Genomic DNA, 17,398 nt, shown 5'->3' with positions numbered 1-17,398 from the left:
CTTGGTTCGCCCTGAGTTGTAGTGTCATGTTTTGTTTGACACTTTCTTTCGTTTAAAATAAATATCATTCTGTTGGAACATCTCAATCCTGGATTTTGGTTTGGGGATCGGAGAGGGAACATGCAAATTTATCTTTGTATGTTTCACCCTGACCCCCTAGACAGGGGCGTAACAGACCAGTACAGTTATAGTACTTTGTACTTTGCCACATTTATCTTCTTCTTAGCAAGTGTCATGCATTCTGCTTCTCTAGCGTTTTTAAGAGCTGTTGATGATGTCAAATGCATGTTACGGCCACACCGCTCTCTAAGCGCCCGATCTCGTCCGATCTCGGCAGCCAAATAGGGCCGGGCCTGGTTAGTACTTGGTAGGAAGACCGCCTGGGAATACCAGGTGCTGTAAGCTTTTTTGCTTGGGTTTACGGGCAGCTCAAGCTGGTGTTACTGCCTATTTATTCATAGAAATTGTTCTATATTTTCATCAAATTTCGTTCTTTCATTGCTGTTTTGCTACTTTATTGGTTTGTCAACCATCGTGCTTCATTACTAGTAGACCATGTTACGGTCCTGGCCATATGTGTTGTTTTTATTTTCTTGTTCTTATAGGTGCCCTGCCTGATTGGCCGGATTTGGGGGAAGTACAGGAAGCTGATTGGTCCATCCTACACTTCCTGGAGTTTTAAATGTACGGTTCCCAACAGCTAGCGAGGCTCTTTCTGGCAGCAGCACCTGTTTGCTGTTCTTGGTTTCCAAATCTTATTTAGCATTTTTGAATTGTTAGGTTTTGTGCCGTGGTTTTGTTTATAAATTGTATATTTTGTAAATAGTATTAAATCTGTAGGGGTGAACTGCCATTTTCTTTGGACTGTTTTCACATTAGGGAGTTAGGGTTAGCGACTGTCTTTTGGTTTGTTTCTTTCTATCAGGCTAGCTAGCACTTTCTGTGGGAAATGGCTTATTTTGTTTATTATGTTGGCCTTGGTTCGCCCTGAGTTGTAGTGTCATGTTTTGTTTGACACTTTCTTTCGTTTAAAATAAATATCATTCTGTTGGAACATCTCAATCCTGGATTTTGGTTTGGGGATCGGAGAGGGAACATGCAAATTTATCTTTGTATGTTTCACCCTGACCCCCTAGACAGGGGCGTAACAGACCAGTACAGTTATAGTACTTTGTACTTTGCCACATTTATCTTCTTCTTAGCAAGTGTCATGCATTCTGCTTCTCTAGCGTTTTTAAGAGCTGTTGATGATGTCAAATGCATGTTACGGCCACACCGCTCTCTAAGCGCCCGATCTCGTCCGATCTCGGCAGCCAAATAGGGCCGGGCCTGGTTAGTACTTGGTAGGAAGACCGCCTGGGAATACCAGGTGCTGTAAGCTTTTTTGCTTGGGTTTACGGGCAGCTCAAGCTGGTGTTACTGCCTATTTATTCATAGAAATTGTTCTATATTTTCATCAAATTTCGTTCTTTCATTGCTGTTTTGCTACTTTATTGGTTTGTCAACCATCGTGCTTCATTACTAGTAGACCATGTTACGGTCCTGGCCATATGTGTTGTTTTTATTTTCTTGTTCTTATAGGTGCCCTGCCTGATTGGCCGGATTTGGGGGAAGTACAGGAAGCTGATTGGTCCATCCTACACTTCCTGGAGTTTTAAATGTACGGTTCCCAACAGCTAGCGAGGCTCTTTCTGGCAGCAGCACCTGTTTGCTGTTCTTGGTTTCCAAATCTTATTTAGCATTTTTGAATTGTTAGGTTTTGTGCCGTGGTTTTGTTTATAAATTGTATATTTTGTAAATAGTATTAAATCTGTAGGGGTGAACTGCCATTTTCTTTGGACTGTTTTCACATTAGGGAGTTAGGGTTAGCGACTGTCTTTTGGTTTGTTTCTTTCTATCAGGCTAGCTAGCACTTTCTGTGGGAAATGGCTTATTTTGTTTATTATGTTGGCCTTGGTTCGCCCTGAGTTGTAGTGTCATGTTTTGTTTGACACTTTCTTTCGTTTAAAATAAATATCATTCTGTTGGAACATCTCAATCCTGGATTTTGGTTTGGGGATCGGAGAGGGAACATGCAAATTTATCTTTGTATGTTTCACCCTGACCCCCTAGACAGGGGCGTAACAGACCAGTACAGTTATAGTACTTTGTACTTTGCCACATTTATCTTCTTCTTAGCAAGTGTCATGCATTCTGCTTCTCTAGCGTTTTTAAGAGCTGTTGATGATGTCAAATGCATGTTACGGCCACACCGCTCTCTAAGCGCCCGATCTCGTCCGATCTCGGCAGCCAAATAGGGCCGGGCCTGGTTAGTACTTGGTAGGAAGACCGCCTGGGAATACCAGGTGCTGTAAGCTTTTTTGCTTGGGTTTACGGGCAGCTCAAGCTGGTGTTACTGCCTATTTATTCATAGAAATTGTTCTATATTTTCATCAAATTTCGTTCTTTCATTGCTGTTTTGCTACTTTATTGGTTTGTCAACCATCGTGCTTCATTACTAGTAGACCATGTTACGGTCCTGGCCATATGTGTTGTTTTTATTTTCTTGTTCTTATAGGTGCCCTGCCTGATTGGCCGGATTTGGGGGAAGTACAGGAAGCTGATTGGTCCATCCTACACTTCCTGGAGTTTTAAAAGTACGGTTCCCAACAGCTAGCGAGGCTCTTTCTGGCAGCAGCACCTGTTTGCTGTTCTTGGTTTCCAAATCTTATTTAGCATTTTTGAATTGTTAGGTTTTGTGCCGTGGTTTTGTTTATAAATTGTATATTTTGTAAATAGTATTAAATCTGTAGGGGTGGACTGCCATTTTCTTTTGATTGTTTTCTCTTGTTTTCACATTAGGGAGTTAGGGTTAGCGACTATCTTTTGGTTTGTTTATTTCTATCAGGCTAGCTAGCACTTTCTGTGGGAAATGGCTTATTTTGTTTATTATGTTGGCCTTGGTTCGCCCTGAGTTGTAGTGTCATGTTTTGTTTGACACTTTCTTTCGTTTAAAATAAATATCATTCTGTTAGAACATCTCGATTCTGGATTTTGGTTTGGGGATCGGAGAGGGAACATGCTAATTTATCTTTGTATGTTGCACCCTGACCCCCTAGACAGGGGCGTAACAGACCAGTACAGTTATAGTACTTTGTACTTTGCCACATTTATCTTCTTCTTAGCAAGTGTCATGCATTCTGCTTCTCCAGCGTTTTTAAGAGCTGTTGATGATGTCAAATGCAGCTTACGGCCACACCGCTCTCTGAGCGCCCGATCTCGTCCGATCTGGGCAGCCAAATAGGGCCGGGCCTGGTTAGTACTTGGTAGGAAGACCGCCTGGAAATACCAGGTGCTGTAAGCTTTTTTGCTTGGGTTTACGGGCAGCACAAGCTGGTGTTACTGCCTATTTATTCATAGAAATTGTTCTATATTTTCATCAAATTTTGTTCTTTCATTGCTGTTTTGCTACTTTATTGGTTTGTCAACCATCGTGCTTCATTACTAGTAGACCATGTTACGGTCCTGGCCATATGTGTTGTTTTTATTTTCTTGTTCTTATAGGTGCCCTGCCTGATTGGCTGGATTTGGGGGAAGTACAGGAAGCTGATTGGTCCATCCTACACTTCCTGGAGTTTTAAAAGTACGGTTCCCAACAGCTAGCGAGGCTCTTTCTGGCAGCAGCACCTGTTTGCTGTTCTTGGTTTCCAAACCTTATTTAGCATTTTTGAATTGTTAGGTTTTGTGCCGTGGTTTTGTTTATAAATTGTATATTTTGTAAATAGTATTAAATCTGTAGGGGTGGACTGCCATTTTTCTTTTGATTGTTTTCTCTTGTTTTCGCATTAGGGAGTTAGGGTTAGCGACTGTCTTTTGGTTTGTTTCTTTCTATCAGGCTAGCTAGCACTTTCTGTGGGAAATGGCTTATTTTGTTTATTATGTTGGCCTTGGTTCGCCCTGAGTTGTAGTGTCATGTTTTGTTTGACACTTTCTTTCGTTTAAAATAAATATCATTCTGTTGGAACATCTCAATCCTGGATTTTGGTTTGGGGATCGGAGAGGGAACATGCAAATTTATCTTTGTATGTTTCACCCTGACCCCCTAGACAGGGGCGTAACAGACCAGTACAGTTATAGTACTTTGTACTTTGCCACATTTATCTTCTTCTTAGCAAGTGTCATGCATTCTGCTTCTCTAGCGTTTTTAAGAGCTGTTGATGATATCAAATGCATGTTACGGCCACACCGCTCTCTAAGCGCCCGATCTCGTCCGATCTCGGCAGCCAAATAGGGCCGGGCCTGGTTAGTACTTGGTAGGAAGACCGCCTGGGAATACCAGGTGCTGTAAGCTTTTTTGCTTGGGTTTACGGGCAGCTCAAGCTGGTGTTACTGCCTATTTATTCATAGAAATTGTTCTATATTTTCATCAAATTTTGTTCTTTCATTGCTGTTTTGCTACTTTATTGGTTTGTCAACCATCGTGCTTCATTACTAGTAGACCATGTTACGGTCCTGGCCATATGTGTTGTTTTTATTTTCTTGTTCTTATAGGTGCCGTGCCTGATTGGCCGGATTTGGGGGAAGTACAGTAAGCTGATTGGTCCATCCTACACTTCCTGGAGTTTTAAATGTACGGTTCCCAACAGCTAGCGAGGCTCTTTCTGGCAGCAGCACCTGTTTGCTGTTCTTGGTTTCCAAATCTTATTTAGCATTTTTGAATTGTTAGGTTTTGTGCCGTGGTTTTGTTTATAAATTGTATATTTTGTAAATAGTATTAAATCTGTAGGGGTGAACTGCCATTTTCTTTGGACTGTTTTCACATTAGGGAGTTAGGGTTAGCGACTGTCTTTTGGTTTGTTTCTTTCTATCAGGCTAGCTAGCACTTTCTGTGGGAAATGGCTTATTTTGTTTATTATGTTGGCCTTGGTTCGCCCTGAGTTGTAGTGTCATGTTTTGTTTGACACTTTCTTTCGTTTAAAATAAATATCATTCTGTTGGAACATCTCAATCCTGGATTTTGGTTTGGGGATCGGAGAGGGAACATGCAAATTTATCTTTGTATGTTTCACCCTGACCCCCTAGACAGGGGCGTAACAGACCAGTACAGTTATAGTACTTTGTACTTTGCCACATTTATCTTCTTCTTAGCAAGTGTCATGCATTCTGCTTCTCTAGCGTTTTTAAGAGCTGTTGATGATGTCAAATGCATGTTACGGCCACACCGCTCTCTAAGCGCCCGATCTCGTCCGATCTCGGCAGCCAAATAGGGCCGGGCCTGGTTAGTACTTGGTAGGAAGACCGCCTGGGAATACCAGGTGCTGTAAGCTTTTTTGCTTGGGTTTACGGGCAGCTCAAGCTGGTGTTACTGCCTATTTATTCATAGAAATTGTTCTATATTTTCATCAAATTTCGTTCTTTCATTGCTGTTTTGCTACTTTATTGGTTTGTCAACCATCGTGCTTCATTACTAGTAGACCATGTTACGGTCCTGGCCATATGTGTTGTTTTTATTTTCTTGTTCTTATAGGTGCCCTGCCTGATTGGCCGGATTTGGGGGAAGTACAGGAAGCTGATTGGTCCATCCTACACTTCCTGGAGTTTTAAAAGTACGGTTCCCAACAGCTAGCGAGGCTCTTTCTGGCAGCAGCACCTGTTTGCTGTTCTTGGTTTCCAAATCTTATTTAGCATTTTTGAATTGTTAGGTTTTGTGCCGTGGTTTTGTTTATAAATTGTATATTTTGTAAATAGTATTAAATCTGTAGGGGTGGACTGCCATTTTCTTTTGATTGTTTTCTCTTGTTTTCACATTAGGGAGTTAGGGTTAGCGACTATCTTTTGGTTTGTTTATTTCTATCAGGCTAGCTAGCACTTTCTGTGGGAAATGGCTTATTTTGTTTATTATGTTGGCCTTGGTTCGCCCTGAGTTGTAGTGTCATGTTTTGTTTGACACTTTCTTTCGTTTAAAATAAATATCATTCTGTTGGAACATCTCAATCCTGGATTTTGGTTTGAGGATCGGAGAGGGAACATGCAAATTTATCTTTGTATGTTTCACCCTGACCCCCTAGACAGGGGCGTAACAGACCAGTACAGTTATAGTACTTTGTACTTTGCCACATTTATCTTCTTCTTAGCAAGTGTCATGCATTCTGCTTCTCTAGCGTTTTTAAGAGCTGTTGATAATGTCAAATGCAGCTTACGGCCACACCGCTCTCTAAGCGCCCGATCTTGTCCGATCTCGGCAGCCAAATAGAGCCGGGCCTGGTTAGTACTTGGTAGGAAGACCGCCTGGGAATACCAGGTGCTGTAAGCTTTTTTGCTTGGGTTTACGGGCAGCTCAAGCTGGTGTTACTGCCTATTTATTCATAGAAATTGTTCTATATTTTCATCAAATTTTGTTCTTTCATTGCTGTTTTGCTACTTTATTGGTTTGTCAACCATCGTGCTTCATTACTAGTAGACCATGTTACGGTCCTGGCCATATGTGTTGTTTTTATTTTCTTGTTCTTATAGGTGCCCTGCCTGATTGGCCGGATTTGGGGGAAGTACAGGAAGCTGATTGGTCCATCCTACACTTCCTGGAGTTTTAAAAGTACGGTTCCCAACAGCTAGCGAGGCTCTTTCTGGCATCAGCACCTGTTTGCTGTTCTTGGTTTCCAAACCTTATTTAGCATTTTTGAATTGTTAGGTTTTGTGCCGTGGTTTTGTTTATAAATTGTATATTTTGTAAATAGTATTAAATCTGTAGGGGTGGACTGCCATTTTTCTTTTGATTGTTTTCTCTTGTTTTCGCATTAGGGAGTTAGGGTTAGCGACTGTCTTTTGGTTTGTTTCTTTCTATCAGGCTAGCTAGCACTTTCTGTGGGAAATGGCTTATTTTGTTTATTATGTTGGCCTTGGTTCGCCCTGAGTTGTAGTGTCATGTTTTGTTTGACACTTTCTTTCGTTTAAAATAAATATCATTCTGTTGGAACATCTCAATCCTGGATTTTGGTTTGGGGATCGGAGAGGGAACATGCAAATTTATCTTTGTATGTTTCACCCTGACCCCCTAGACAGGGGCGTAACAGACCAGTACAGTTATAGTACTTTGTACTTTGCCACATTTATCTTCTTCTTAGCAAGTGTCATGCATTCTGCTTCTCTAGCGTTTTTAAGAGCTGTTGATGATATCAAATGCATGTTACGGCCACACCGCTCTCTAAGCGCCCGATCTCGTCCGATCTCGGCAGCCAAATAGGGCCGGGCCTGGTTAGTACTTGGTAGGAAGACCGCCTGGGAATACCAGGTGCTGTAAGCTTTTTTGCTTGGGTTTACGGGCAGCTCAAGCTGGTGTTACTGCCTATTTATTCATAGAAATTGTTCTATATTTTCATCAAATTTTGTTCTTTCATTGCTGTTTTGCTACTTTATTGGTTTGTCAACCATCGTGCTTCATTACTAGTAGACCATGTTACGGTCCTGGCCATATGTGTTGTTTTTATTTTCTTGTTCTTATAGGTGCCGTGCCTGATTGGCCGGATTTGGGGGAAGTACAGTAAGCTGATTGGTCCATCCTACACTTCCTGGAGTTTTAAAAGTACGGTTCCCAACAGCTAGCGAGGCTCTTTCTGGCAGCAGCACCTGTTTGCTGTTCTTGGTTTCCAAATCTTATTTAGCATTTTTGAATTGTTAGGTTTTGTGCCGTGGTTTTGTTTATAAATTGTATATTTTGTAAATAGTATTAAATCTGTAGGGGTGAACTGCCATTTTCTTTGGACTGTTTTCACATTAGGGAGTTAGGGTTAGCGACTGTCTTTTGGTTTGTTTCTTTCTATCAGGCTAGCTAGCACTTTCTGTGGGAAATGGCTTATTTTGTTTATTATGTTGGCCTTGGTTCGCCCTGAGTTGTAGTGTCATGTTTTGTTTGACACTTTCTTTCGTTTAAAATAAATATCATTCTGTTGGAACATCTCAATCCTGGATTTTGGTTTGGGGATCGGAGAGGGAACATGCAAATTTATCTTTGTATGTTTCACCCTGACCCCCTAGACAGGGGCGTAACAGACCAGTACAGTTATAGTACTTTGTACTTTGCCACATTTATCTTCTTCTTAGCAAGTGTCATGCATTCTGCTTCTCTAGCGTTTTTAAGAGCTGTTGATGATGTCAAATGCATGTTACGGCCACACCGCTCTCTAAGCGCCCGATCTCGTCCGATCTCGGCAGCCAAATAGGGCCGGGCCTGGTTAGTACTTGGTAGGAAGACCGCCTGGGAATACCAGGTGCTGTAAGCTTTTTTGCTTGGGTTTACGGGCAGCTCAAGCTGGTGTTACTGCCTATTTATTCATAGAAATTGTTCTATATTTTCATCAAATTTCGTTCTTTCATTGCTGTTTTGCTACTTTATTGGTTTGTCAACCATCGTGCTTCATTACTAGTAGACCATGTTACGGTCCTGGCCATATGTGTTGTTTTTATTTTCTTGTTCTTATAGGTGCCCTGCCTGATTGGCCGGATTTGGGGGAAGTACAGGAAGCTGATTGGTCCATCCTACACTTCCTGGAGTTTTAAAAGTACGGTTCCCAACAGCTAGCGAGGCTCTTTCTGGCAGCAGCACCTGTTTGCTGTTCTTGGTTTCCAAATCTTATTTAGCATTTTTGAATTGTTAGGTTTTGTGCCGTGGTTTTGTTTATAAATTGTATATTTTGTAAATAGTATTAAATCTGTAGGGGTGGACTGCCATTTTCTTTTGATTGTTTTCTCTTGTTTTCACATTAGGGAGTTAGGGTTAGCGACTATCTTTTGGTTTGTTTATTTCTATCAGGCTAGCTAGCACTTTCTGTGGGAAATGGCTTATTTTGTTTATTATGTTGGCCTTGGTTCGCCCTGAGTTGTAGTGTCATGTTTTGTTTGACATTTTCTTTCGTTTAAAATAAATATCATTCTGTTGGAACATCTCAATCCTGGATTTTGGTTTGAGGATCGGAGAGGGAACATGCAAATTTATCTTTGTATGTTTCACCCTGACCCCCTAGACAGGGGCGTAACAGACCAGTACAGTTATAGTACTTTGTACTTTGCCACATTTATCTTCTTCTTAGCAAGTGTCATGCATTCTGCTTCTCTAGCGTTTTTAAGAGCTGTTGATAATGTCAAATGCAGCTTACGGCCACACCGCTCTCTAAGCGCCCGATCTCGTCCGATCTCGGCAGCCAAATAGAGCCGGGCCTGGTTAGTACTTGGTAGGAAGACCGCCTGGGAATACCAGGTGCTGTAAGCTTTTTTGCTTGGGTTTACGGGCAGCTCAAGCTGGTGTTACTGCCTATTTATTCATAGAAATTGTTCTATATTTTCATCAAATTTTGTTCTTTCATTGCTGTTTTGCTACTTTATTGGTTTGTCAACCATCGTGCTTCATTACTAGTAGACCATGTTACGGTCCTGGCCATATGTGTTGTTTTTATTTTCTTGTTCTTATAGGTGCCCTGCCTGATTGGCCGGATTTGGGGGAAGTACAGGAAGCTGATTGGTCCATCCTACACTTCCTGGAGTTTTAAAAGTACGGTTCCCAACAGCTAGCGAGGCTCTTTCTGGCATCAGCACCTGTTTGCTGTTCTTGGTTTCCAAACCTTATTTAGCATTTTTGAATTGTTAGGTTTTGTGCCGTGGTTTTGTTTATAAATTGTATATTTTGTAAATAGTATTAAATCTGTAGGGGTGAACTGCCATTTTCTTTGGACTGTTTTCACATTAGGGAGTTAGGGTTAGCGACTGTCTTTTGGTTTGTTTATTTCTATCAGGCTAGCTAGCACTTTCTGTGGGAAATGGCTTATTTTGTTTATTATGTTGGCCTTGGTTCGCCCTGAGTTGTAGTGTCATGTTTTGTTTGACACTTTCTTTCGTTTAAAATAAATATCATTCTGTTGGAACATCTCGATCCTGGATTTTGGTTTGGGGATCGGAGAGGGAACATGCTAATTTATCTTTGTATGTTGCACCCTGACCCCCTAGAAAGGGGCGTAACAGACCAGTACAGTTATAGTACTTTGTACTTTGCCACATTTATCTTCTTCTTAGCAAGTGTCATGCATTCTGCTTCTCCAGCGTTTTTAAGAGCTGTTGATGATATCAAATGCAGCTTACGGCCACACCGCTCTCTAAGCGCCCGATCTCGTCCGATCTCGGCAGCCAAATAGAGCCGGGCCTGGTTAGTACTTGGTAGGAAGACCGCCTGGGAATACCAGGTGCTGTAAGCTTTTTTGCTTGGGTTTACGGGCAGCACAAGCTGGTGTTACTGCCTATTTATTCATAGAAATTGTTCTATATTTTCATCAAATTTTGTTCTTTCATTGCTGTTTTGCTACTTTATTGGTTTGCCAACCATCGTGCTTCATTACTAGTAGACCATGTTACGGTCCTGGCCATATGTGTTGTTTTTATTTTCTTGTTCTTATAGGTGCCCTGCCTGATTGGCTGGATTGGGGGGCAGTACAGGAAGCTGATTGGTCCATCCTACACTTCCTGGAGTTTTAAAAGTACGGTTCCCAACAGCTAGCGAGGCTCTTTCTGGCAGCAGCACCTGTTTGCTGTTCTTGGTTTCCAAATCTTATTTAGCATTTTTGAATTGTTAGGTTTTGTGCCGTGGTTTTGTTTATAAATTGTATATTTTGTAAATAGTATTAAATCTGTAGGGGTGGACTGCCATTTTCTTTTGATTGTTTTCTCTTGTTTTCACATTAGGGAGTTAGGGTTAGCGACTATCTTTTGGTTTGTTTATTTCTATCAGGCTAGCTAGCACTTTCTGTGGGAAATGGCTTATTTTGCTTATTATGTTGGCCTTGGTTCGCCCTGAGTTGTAGTGTCATGTTTTGTTTGACACTTTCTTTCGTTTAAAATAAATATCATTCTGTTGGAACATCTCAATCCTGGATTTTGGTTTGAGGATCGGAGAGGGAACATGCAAATTTATCTTTGTATGTTTCACCCTGACCCCCTAGACAGGGGCGTAACAGACCAGTACAGTTATAGTACTTTGTACTTTGCCACATTTATCTTCTTCTTAGCAAGTGTCATGCATTCTGCTTCTCTAGCGTTTTTAGAAGCTGTTGATAATGTCAAATGCATGTTACGGCCACACCGCTCTGTAAGCGCCCGATCTCGTCCGATCTCGGCAGCCAAATAGAGCCGGGCCTGGTTAGTACTTGGTAGGAAGACCGCCTGGGAATACCAGGTGCTGTAAGCTTTTTTGCTTGGGTTTACAGGCTGCACAAGCTGGTGTTACTGCCTATTTATTCATAGAAATTGTTCTATATTTTCATCAAATTTTGTTCTTTCATTGCTGTTTTGCTACTTTATTGGTTTGCCAACCATCGTGCTTCATTACTAGTAGACCATGTTACGGTCCTGGCCATATGTGTTGTTTTTATTTTCTTGTTCTTATAGGTGCCCTGCCTGATTGGCCGGATTGGGGGGCAGTACAGGAAGCTGATTGGTCCATCCTACACTTCCTGGAGTTTTAAAAGTACGGTTCCCAACAGCTAGCGAGGCTCTTTCTGGCATCAGCACCTGTTTGCTGTTCTTGGTTTCCAAACCTTATTTAGCATTTTTGAATTGTTAGGTTTTGTGCCGTGGTTTTGTTTATAAATTGTATATTTTGTAAATAGTATTAAATCTGTAGGGGTGAACTGCCATTTTCTTTGGACTGTTTTCACATTAGGGAGTTAGGGTTAGCGACTGTCTTTTGGTTTGTTTATTTCTATCAGGCTAGCTAGCACTTTCTGTGGGAAATGGCTTATTTTGTTTATTATGTTGGCCTTGGTTCGCCCTGAGTTGTAGTGTCATGTTTTGTTTGACACTTTCTTTCGTTTAAAATAAATATCATTCTGTTGGAACATCTCGATCCTGGATTTTGGTTTGGGGATCGGAGAGGGAACATGCTAATTTATCTTTGTATGTTGCACCCTGACCCCCTAGAAAGGGGCGTAACAGACCAGTACAGTTATAGTACTTTGTACTTTGCCACATTTATCTTCTTCTTAGCAAGTGTCATGCATTCTGCTTCTCCAGCGTTTTTAAGAGCTGTTGATGATATCAAATGCAGCTTACGGCCACACCGCTCTCTAAGCGCCCGATCTCGTCCGATCTCGGCAGCCAAATAGAGCCGGGCCTGGTTAGTACTTGGTAGGAAGACCGCCTGGGAATACCAGGTGCTGTAAGCTTTTTTGCTTGGGTTTACGGGCAGCACAAGCTGGTGTTACTGCCTATTTATTCATAGAAATTGTTCTATATTTTCATCAAATTTTGTTCTTTCATTGCTGTTTTGCTACTTTATTGGTTTGCCAACCATCGTGCTTCATTACTAGTAGACCATGTTACGGTCCTGGCCATATGTGTTGTTTTTATTTTCTTGTTCTTATACGTGCCCTGCCTGATTGGCTGGATTGGGGGGCAGTACAGGAAGCTGATTGGTCCATCCTACACTTCCTGGAGTTTTAAAAGTACGGTTCCCAACAGCTAGCAAGGCTCTTTCTGGCAGCAGCACCTGTTTGCTGTTCTTGGTTTCCAAATCTTATTTAGCATTTTTGAATTGTTAGGTTTTGTGCCGTGGTTTTGTTTATAAATTGTATATTTTGTAAATAGTATTAAATCTGTAGGGGTGGACTGCCATTTTCTTTTGATTGTTTTCTCTTGTTTTCACATTAGGGAGTTAGGGTTAGCGACTATCTTTTGGTTTGTTTATTTCTATCGGGCTAGCTAGCACTTTCTGTGGGAAATGGCTTATTTTGTTTATTATGTTGGCCTTGGTTCGCCCTGAGTTGTAGTGTCATGTTTTGTTTGACACTTTCTTTCGTTTAAAATAAATATCATTCTGTTGGAACATCTCAATCCTGGATTTTGGTTTGAGGATCGGAGAGGGAACATGCAAATTTATCTTTGTATGTTGCACCCTGACCCCCTAGACAGGGGCGTAACAGACCAGTACAGTTATAGTACTTTGTACTTTGCCACATTTATCTTCTTCTTAGCAAGTGTCATGCATTCTGCTTCTCCAGCGTTTTTAAGAGCTGTTGATGATGTCAAATGCAGCTTACGGCCACACCGCTCTCTGAACGCCCGATCTCGTCCGATCTCGGCAGCAAAATAGGGCGGGGCCTGGTTAGTACTTGGTAGGAAGACCGCCTGGGAATACCAGGTGCTGTAAGCTTTTTTGCTTGGGTTTACGGGCAGCACAAGCTGGTGTTACTGCCTATTTATTCATAGAAATTGTTCTATATTTTCATCAAATTTTGTTCTTTCATTGCTGTTTTGCTACTTTATTGGTTTGTCAACCATCGTGCTTCATTACTAGTAGACCATGTTACGGTCCTGGCCATATGTGTTGTTTTTATTTTCTTGTTCTTATAGGTGCCCTGCCTGATTGGCCGGATTGGGGGGCAGTACAGGAAGCTGATTGGTCCATCCTACACTTCCTGGAGTTTTAAAAGTACGGTTCCCAACAGCTAGCGAGGCTCTTTCTGGCATCAGCACCTGTTTGCTGTTCTTGGTTTCCAAACCTTATTTAGCATTTTTGAATTGTTAGGTTTTGTGCCGTGGTTTTGTTTATAAATTGTATATTTTGTAAATAGTATTAAATCTGTAGGGGTGAACTGCCATTTTCTTTGGACTGTTTTCACATTAGGGAGTTAGGGTTAGCGACTGTCTTTTGGTTTGTTTATTTCTATCAGGCTAGCTAGCACTTTCTGTGGGAAATGGCTTATTTTGTTTATTATGTTGGCCTTGGTTCGCCCTGAGTTGTAGTGTCATGTTTTGTTTGACACTTTCTTTCGTTTAAAATAAATATCATTCTGTTGGAACATCTCGATCCTGGATTTTGGTTTGGGGATCGGAGAGGGAACATGCTAATTTATCTTTGTATGTTGCACCCTGACCCCCTAGAAAGGGGCGTAACAGACCAGTACAGTTATAGTACTTTGTACTTTGCCACATTTATCTTCTTCTTAGCAAGTGTCATGCATTCTGCTTCTCCAGCGTTTTTAAGAGCTGTTGATGATATCAAATGCAGCTTACGGCAACACCGCTCTCTAAGCGCCCGATCTCGTCCGATCTCGGCAGCCAAATAGAGCCGGGCCTGGTTAGTACTTGGTAGGAAGACCGCCTGGGAATACCAGGTGCTGTAAGCTTTTTTGCTTGGGTTTACGGGCAGCACAAGCTGGTGTTACTGCCTATTTATTCATAGAAATTGTTCTATATTTTCATCAAATTTTGTTCTTTCATTGCTGTTTTGCTACTTTATTGGTTTGCCAACCATCGTGCTTCATTACTAGTAGACCATGTTACGGTCCTGGCCATATGTGTTGTTTTTATTTTCTTGTTCTTATAGGTGCCCTGCCTGATTGGCTGGATTGGGGGGCAGTACAGGAAGCTGATTGGTCCATCCTACACTTCCTGGAGTTTTAAAAGTATGGTTCCCAACAGCTAGCGAGGCTCTTTCTGGCATCAGCACCTGTTTGCTGTTCTTGGTTTCCAAACCTTATTTAGCATTTTTGAATTGTTAGGTTTTGTGCCGTGGTTTTGTTTATAAATTGTATATTTTGTAAATAGTATTAAATCTGTAGGGGTGAACTGCCATTTTCTTTGGACTGTTTTCACATTAGGGAGTTAGGGTTAGCGACTGTCTTTTGGTTTGTTTCTTTCTATCAGGCTAGCTAGCACTTTCTGTGGGAAATGGCTTATTTTGTTTATTATGTTGGCCTTGGTTCGCCCTGAGTTGTAGTGTCATGTTTTGTTTGACACTTTCTTTCGTTTAAAATAAATATCATTCTGTTGGAACATCTCGATCCTGGATTTTGGTTTGGGGATCGGAGAGGGAACATGCTAATTTATCTTTGTATGTTGCACCCTGACCCCCTAGAAAGGGGCGTAACAGACCAGTACAGTTATAGTAGTTTGTACTTTGCCACATTTATCTTCTTCTTAGCAAGTGTCATGCATTCTGCTTCTCCAGCGTTTTTAAGAGCTGTTGATGATATCAAATGCAGCTTACGGCCACACCGCTCTCTAAGCGCCCGATCTCGTCCGATCTCGGCAGCCAAATAGGGCCGGGCCTGGTTAGTACTTGGTAGGAAGACCGCCTGGGAATACCAGGTGCTGTAAGCTTTTTTGCTTGGGTTTACGGGCAGCTCAAGCTGGTGTTGCTGCCTATTTATTCATAGAAATTGTTCTATATTTTCATCAAATTTTGTTCTTTCATTGCTGTTTTGCTACTTTATTGGTTTGTCAACCATCGTGCTTCATTACTAGTAGACCATGTTACGGTCCTGGCCATATGTGTTGTTTTTATTTTCTTGTTCTTATAGGTGCCGTGCCTGATTGGCCGGATTTGGGGGAAGTACAGGAAGCTGATTGGTCCATCCTACACTTCCTGGAGTTTTAAATGTACGGTTCCCAACAGCTAGCGAGGCTCTTTCTGGCAGCAGCACCTGTTTGCTGTTCTTGGTTTCCAAATCTTATTTAGCATTTTTGAATTGTTAGGTTTTGTGCCGTGGTTTTGTTTATAAATTGTATATTTTGTAAATAGTATTAAATCTGTAGGGGTGGACTGCCATTTTCTTTGGACTGTTTTCACATTAGGGAGTTAGGGTTAGCGACTGTCTTTTGGTTTGTTTATTTCTATCAGGCTAGCTAGCACTTTCTGTGGGAAATGGCTTATTTTGTTTATTATGTTGGCCTTGGTTCGCCCTGAGTTGTAGTGTCATGTTTTGTTTGACACTTTCTTTCGTTTAAAATAAATATCATTCTGTTGGAACATCTCAATCCTGGATTTTGGTTTGGGGATCGGAGAGGGAACATGCTAATTTATCTTTGTATGTTGCACCCTGAGCCCCTAGACAGGGGCGTAACAGACCAGTACAGTTATAGTACTTTGTACTTTGCCACATTTATCTTCTTCTTAGCAAGTGTCATGCATTCTGCTTCTCCAGCGTTTTTAAGAGCTGTTGATGATGTCATATGCAGCTTACGGCCACACCGCTCTCTAAGCGCCCGATCTCGCCCAATCTCGGCAGCCAAATAGAGCCGGGCCTGGTTAGTACTTGGTAGGAAGACCGCCTGGGAATACCAGGTGCTGTAAGCTTTTTTGCTTGGGTTTACGGGCAGCTCAAGCTGGTGTTACTGCCTATTTATTCATAGAAATTGTTCTATATTTTCATCAAATTTTGTTCTTTCATTGCTGTTTTGCTACTTTATTGGTTTGTCAACCATCGTGCTTCATTACTAGTAGACCATGTTACGGTCCTGGCCATATGTGTTGTTTTTATTTTCTTGTTCTTATAGGTGCCCTGCCTGATTGGCCGGATTTAGGGGAAGTACAGGAAGCTGATTGGTCCATCCTACACTTCCTGGAGTTTTAAATGTACGGTTCCCAACAGCTAGCGAGGCTCTTTCTGGCAGCAGCACCTGTTGGCTGTTCTTGGTTTCCAAATCTTATTTAGCATTTTTGAATTGTTAGGTTTTGTGCCGTGGTTTTGTTTATAAATTGTATATTTTGTAAATAGTATTAAATCTGTAGGGGTGGACTGCCATTTTCTTTTGATTGTTTTCTCTTGTTTTCACATTAGGGAGTTAGGGTTAGCGACTATCTTTTGGTTTGTTTATTTCTATCAGGCTAGCTAGCACTTTCTGTGGGAAATGGCTTATTTTGTTTATTATGTTGGCCTTGGTTCGCCCTGAGTTGTAGTGTCATGTTTTGTTTGACACTTTCTTTCGTTTAAAATAAATATCATTCTGTTGGAACATCTCGATCCTGGATTTTGGTTTGGGGATCGGAGAGGGAAAATGCTAATTTATCTTTATATGTTGCACCCTGACCCCCTAGACAGGGGCGTAACAGACCAGTACAGTTATAGTACTTTGTACTTTGACACATTTATCTTCTTCTTAGCAAGTGTCATGCATTCTGCTTCTCCAGCGTTTTTAAGAGCTGTTGATGATGTCAAATGCAGCTTACGGCCACACCGCTCTCTAAGCGCCCGATCTCGTCCGATCTCGGCAGCCAAATAGGGCCGGGCCTGGTTAGTACTTGGTAGGAAGACCGCCTGGGAATACCAGGTGCTGTAAGCTTTTTTGCTTGGGTTTACGGGCAGCTCAAGCTGGTGTTACTGCCTATTTATTCATAGAAATTGTTCTATATTTTCATCAAATTTTGTTCTTTCATTGCTGTTTTGCTACTTTATTGGTTTGTCAACCATCGTGCTTCATTACTAGTAGACCATGTTACGGTCCTGGCCATATGTGTTGTTTTTATTTTCTTGTTCTTATAGGTGCCCTGCCTGATTGGCCGGATTTGGGGGAAGTACAGGAAGCTGATTGGTCCATCCTACACTTCCTGGAGTTTTAAATGTACGGTTCCCAACAGCTGGCGAGGCTCTTTCTGGCAGCA

The 17,398-nt window shown here is 41.6% G+C and overlaps 18 pseudogenes; all 18 read left to right on the top strand.

The window, feature by feature from the left end:
- The first annotated feature begins 286 nt into the window (after positions 1–286).
- LOC137116130 (5S ribosomal RNA) lies at positions 287–405 on the top strand (annotated as a pseudogene).
- Positions 406–1,262: 857 nt separating this feature from the next.
- On the top strand, positions 1,263–1,381 carry LOC137116129 (5S ribosomal RNA; annotated as a pseudogene).
- An 857-nt stretch (positions 1,382–2,238) lies between these two features.
- LOC137116128 (5S ribosomal RNA) lies at positions 2,239–2,357 on the top strand (annotated as a pseudogene).
- An 867-nt stretch (positions 2,358–3,224) lies between these two features.
- LOC137116326 (5S ribosomal RNA) lies at positions 3,225–3,343 on the top strand (annotated as a pseudogene).
- An 868-nt stretch (positions 3,344–4,211) lies between these two features.
- Positions 4,212–4,330, top strand: LOC137116127 (5S ribosomal RNA; annotated as a pseudogene).
- Positions 4,331–5,187: 857 nt separating this feature from the next.
- Positions 5,188–5,306, top strand: LOC137116126 (5S ribosomal RNA; annotated as a pseudogene).
- Positions 5,307–6,173: 867 nt separating this feature from the next.
- On the top strand, positions 6,174–6,292 carry LOC137116044 (5S ribosomal RNA; annotated as a pseudogene).
- Positions 6,293–7,160: 868 nt separating this feature from the next.
- On the top strand, positions 7,161–7,279 carry LOC137116125 (5S ribosomal RNA; annotated as a pseudogene).
- Positions 7,280–8,136: 857 nt separating this feature from the next.
- LOC137116123 (5S ribosomal RNA) lies at positions 8,137–8,255 on the top strand (annotated as a pseudogene).
- An 867-nt stretch (positions 8,256–9,122) lies between these two features.
- Positions 9,123–9,241, top strand: LOC137115820 (5S ribosomal RNA; annotated as a pseudogene).
- Positions 9,242–10,098: 857 nt separating this feature from the next.
- LOC137115818 (5S ribosomal RNA) lies at positions 10,099–10,217 on the top strand (annotated as a pseudogene).
- An 867-nt stretch (positions 10,218–11,084) lies between these two features.
- LOC137116049 (5S ribosomal RNA) lies at positions 11,085–11,203 on the top strand (annotated as a pseudogene).
- Positions 11,204–12,060: 857 nt separating this feature from the next.
- Positions 12,061–12,179, top strand: LOC137115817 (5S ribosomal RNA; annotated as a pseudogene).
- An 867-nt stretch (positions 12,180–13,046) lies between these two features.
- LOC137116071 (5S ribosomal RNA) lies at positions 13,047–13,165 on the top strand (annotated as a pseudogene).
- An 857-nt stretch (positions 13,166–14,022) lies between these two features.
- LOC137115994 (5S ribosomal RNA) lies at positions 14,023–14,141 on the top strand (annotated as a pseudogene).
- An 857-nt stretch (positions 14,142–14,998) lies between these two features.
- Positions 14,999–15,117, top strand: LOC137115955 (5S ribosomal RNA; annotated as a pseudogene).
- An 857-nt stretch (positions 15,118–15,974) lies between these two features.
- On the top strand, positions 15,975–16,093 carry LOC137116245 (5S ribosomal RNA; annotated as a pseudogene).
- Positions 16,094–16,960: 867 nt separating this feature from the next.
- Positions 16,961–17,079, top strand: LOC137115953 (5S ribosomal RNA; annotated as a pseudogene).
- Positions 17,080–17,398: the final 319 nt, after the last annotated feature.

Source organism: Channa argus, unplaced genomic scaffold, assembly GCF_033026475.1.
Source record: "Channa argus isolate prfri unplaced genomic scaffold, Channa argus male v1.0 Contig030, whole genome shotgun sequence".
Classification (NCBI taxonomy): domain Eukaryota; kingdom Metazoa; phylum Chordata; class Actinopteri; order Anabantiformes; family Channidae; genus Channa; species Channa argus.
This window is presented reverse-complemented; position numbering and strand designations above follow the sequence as displayed.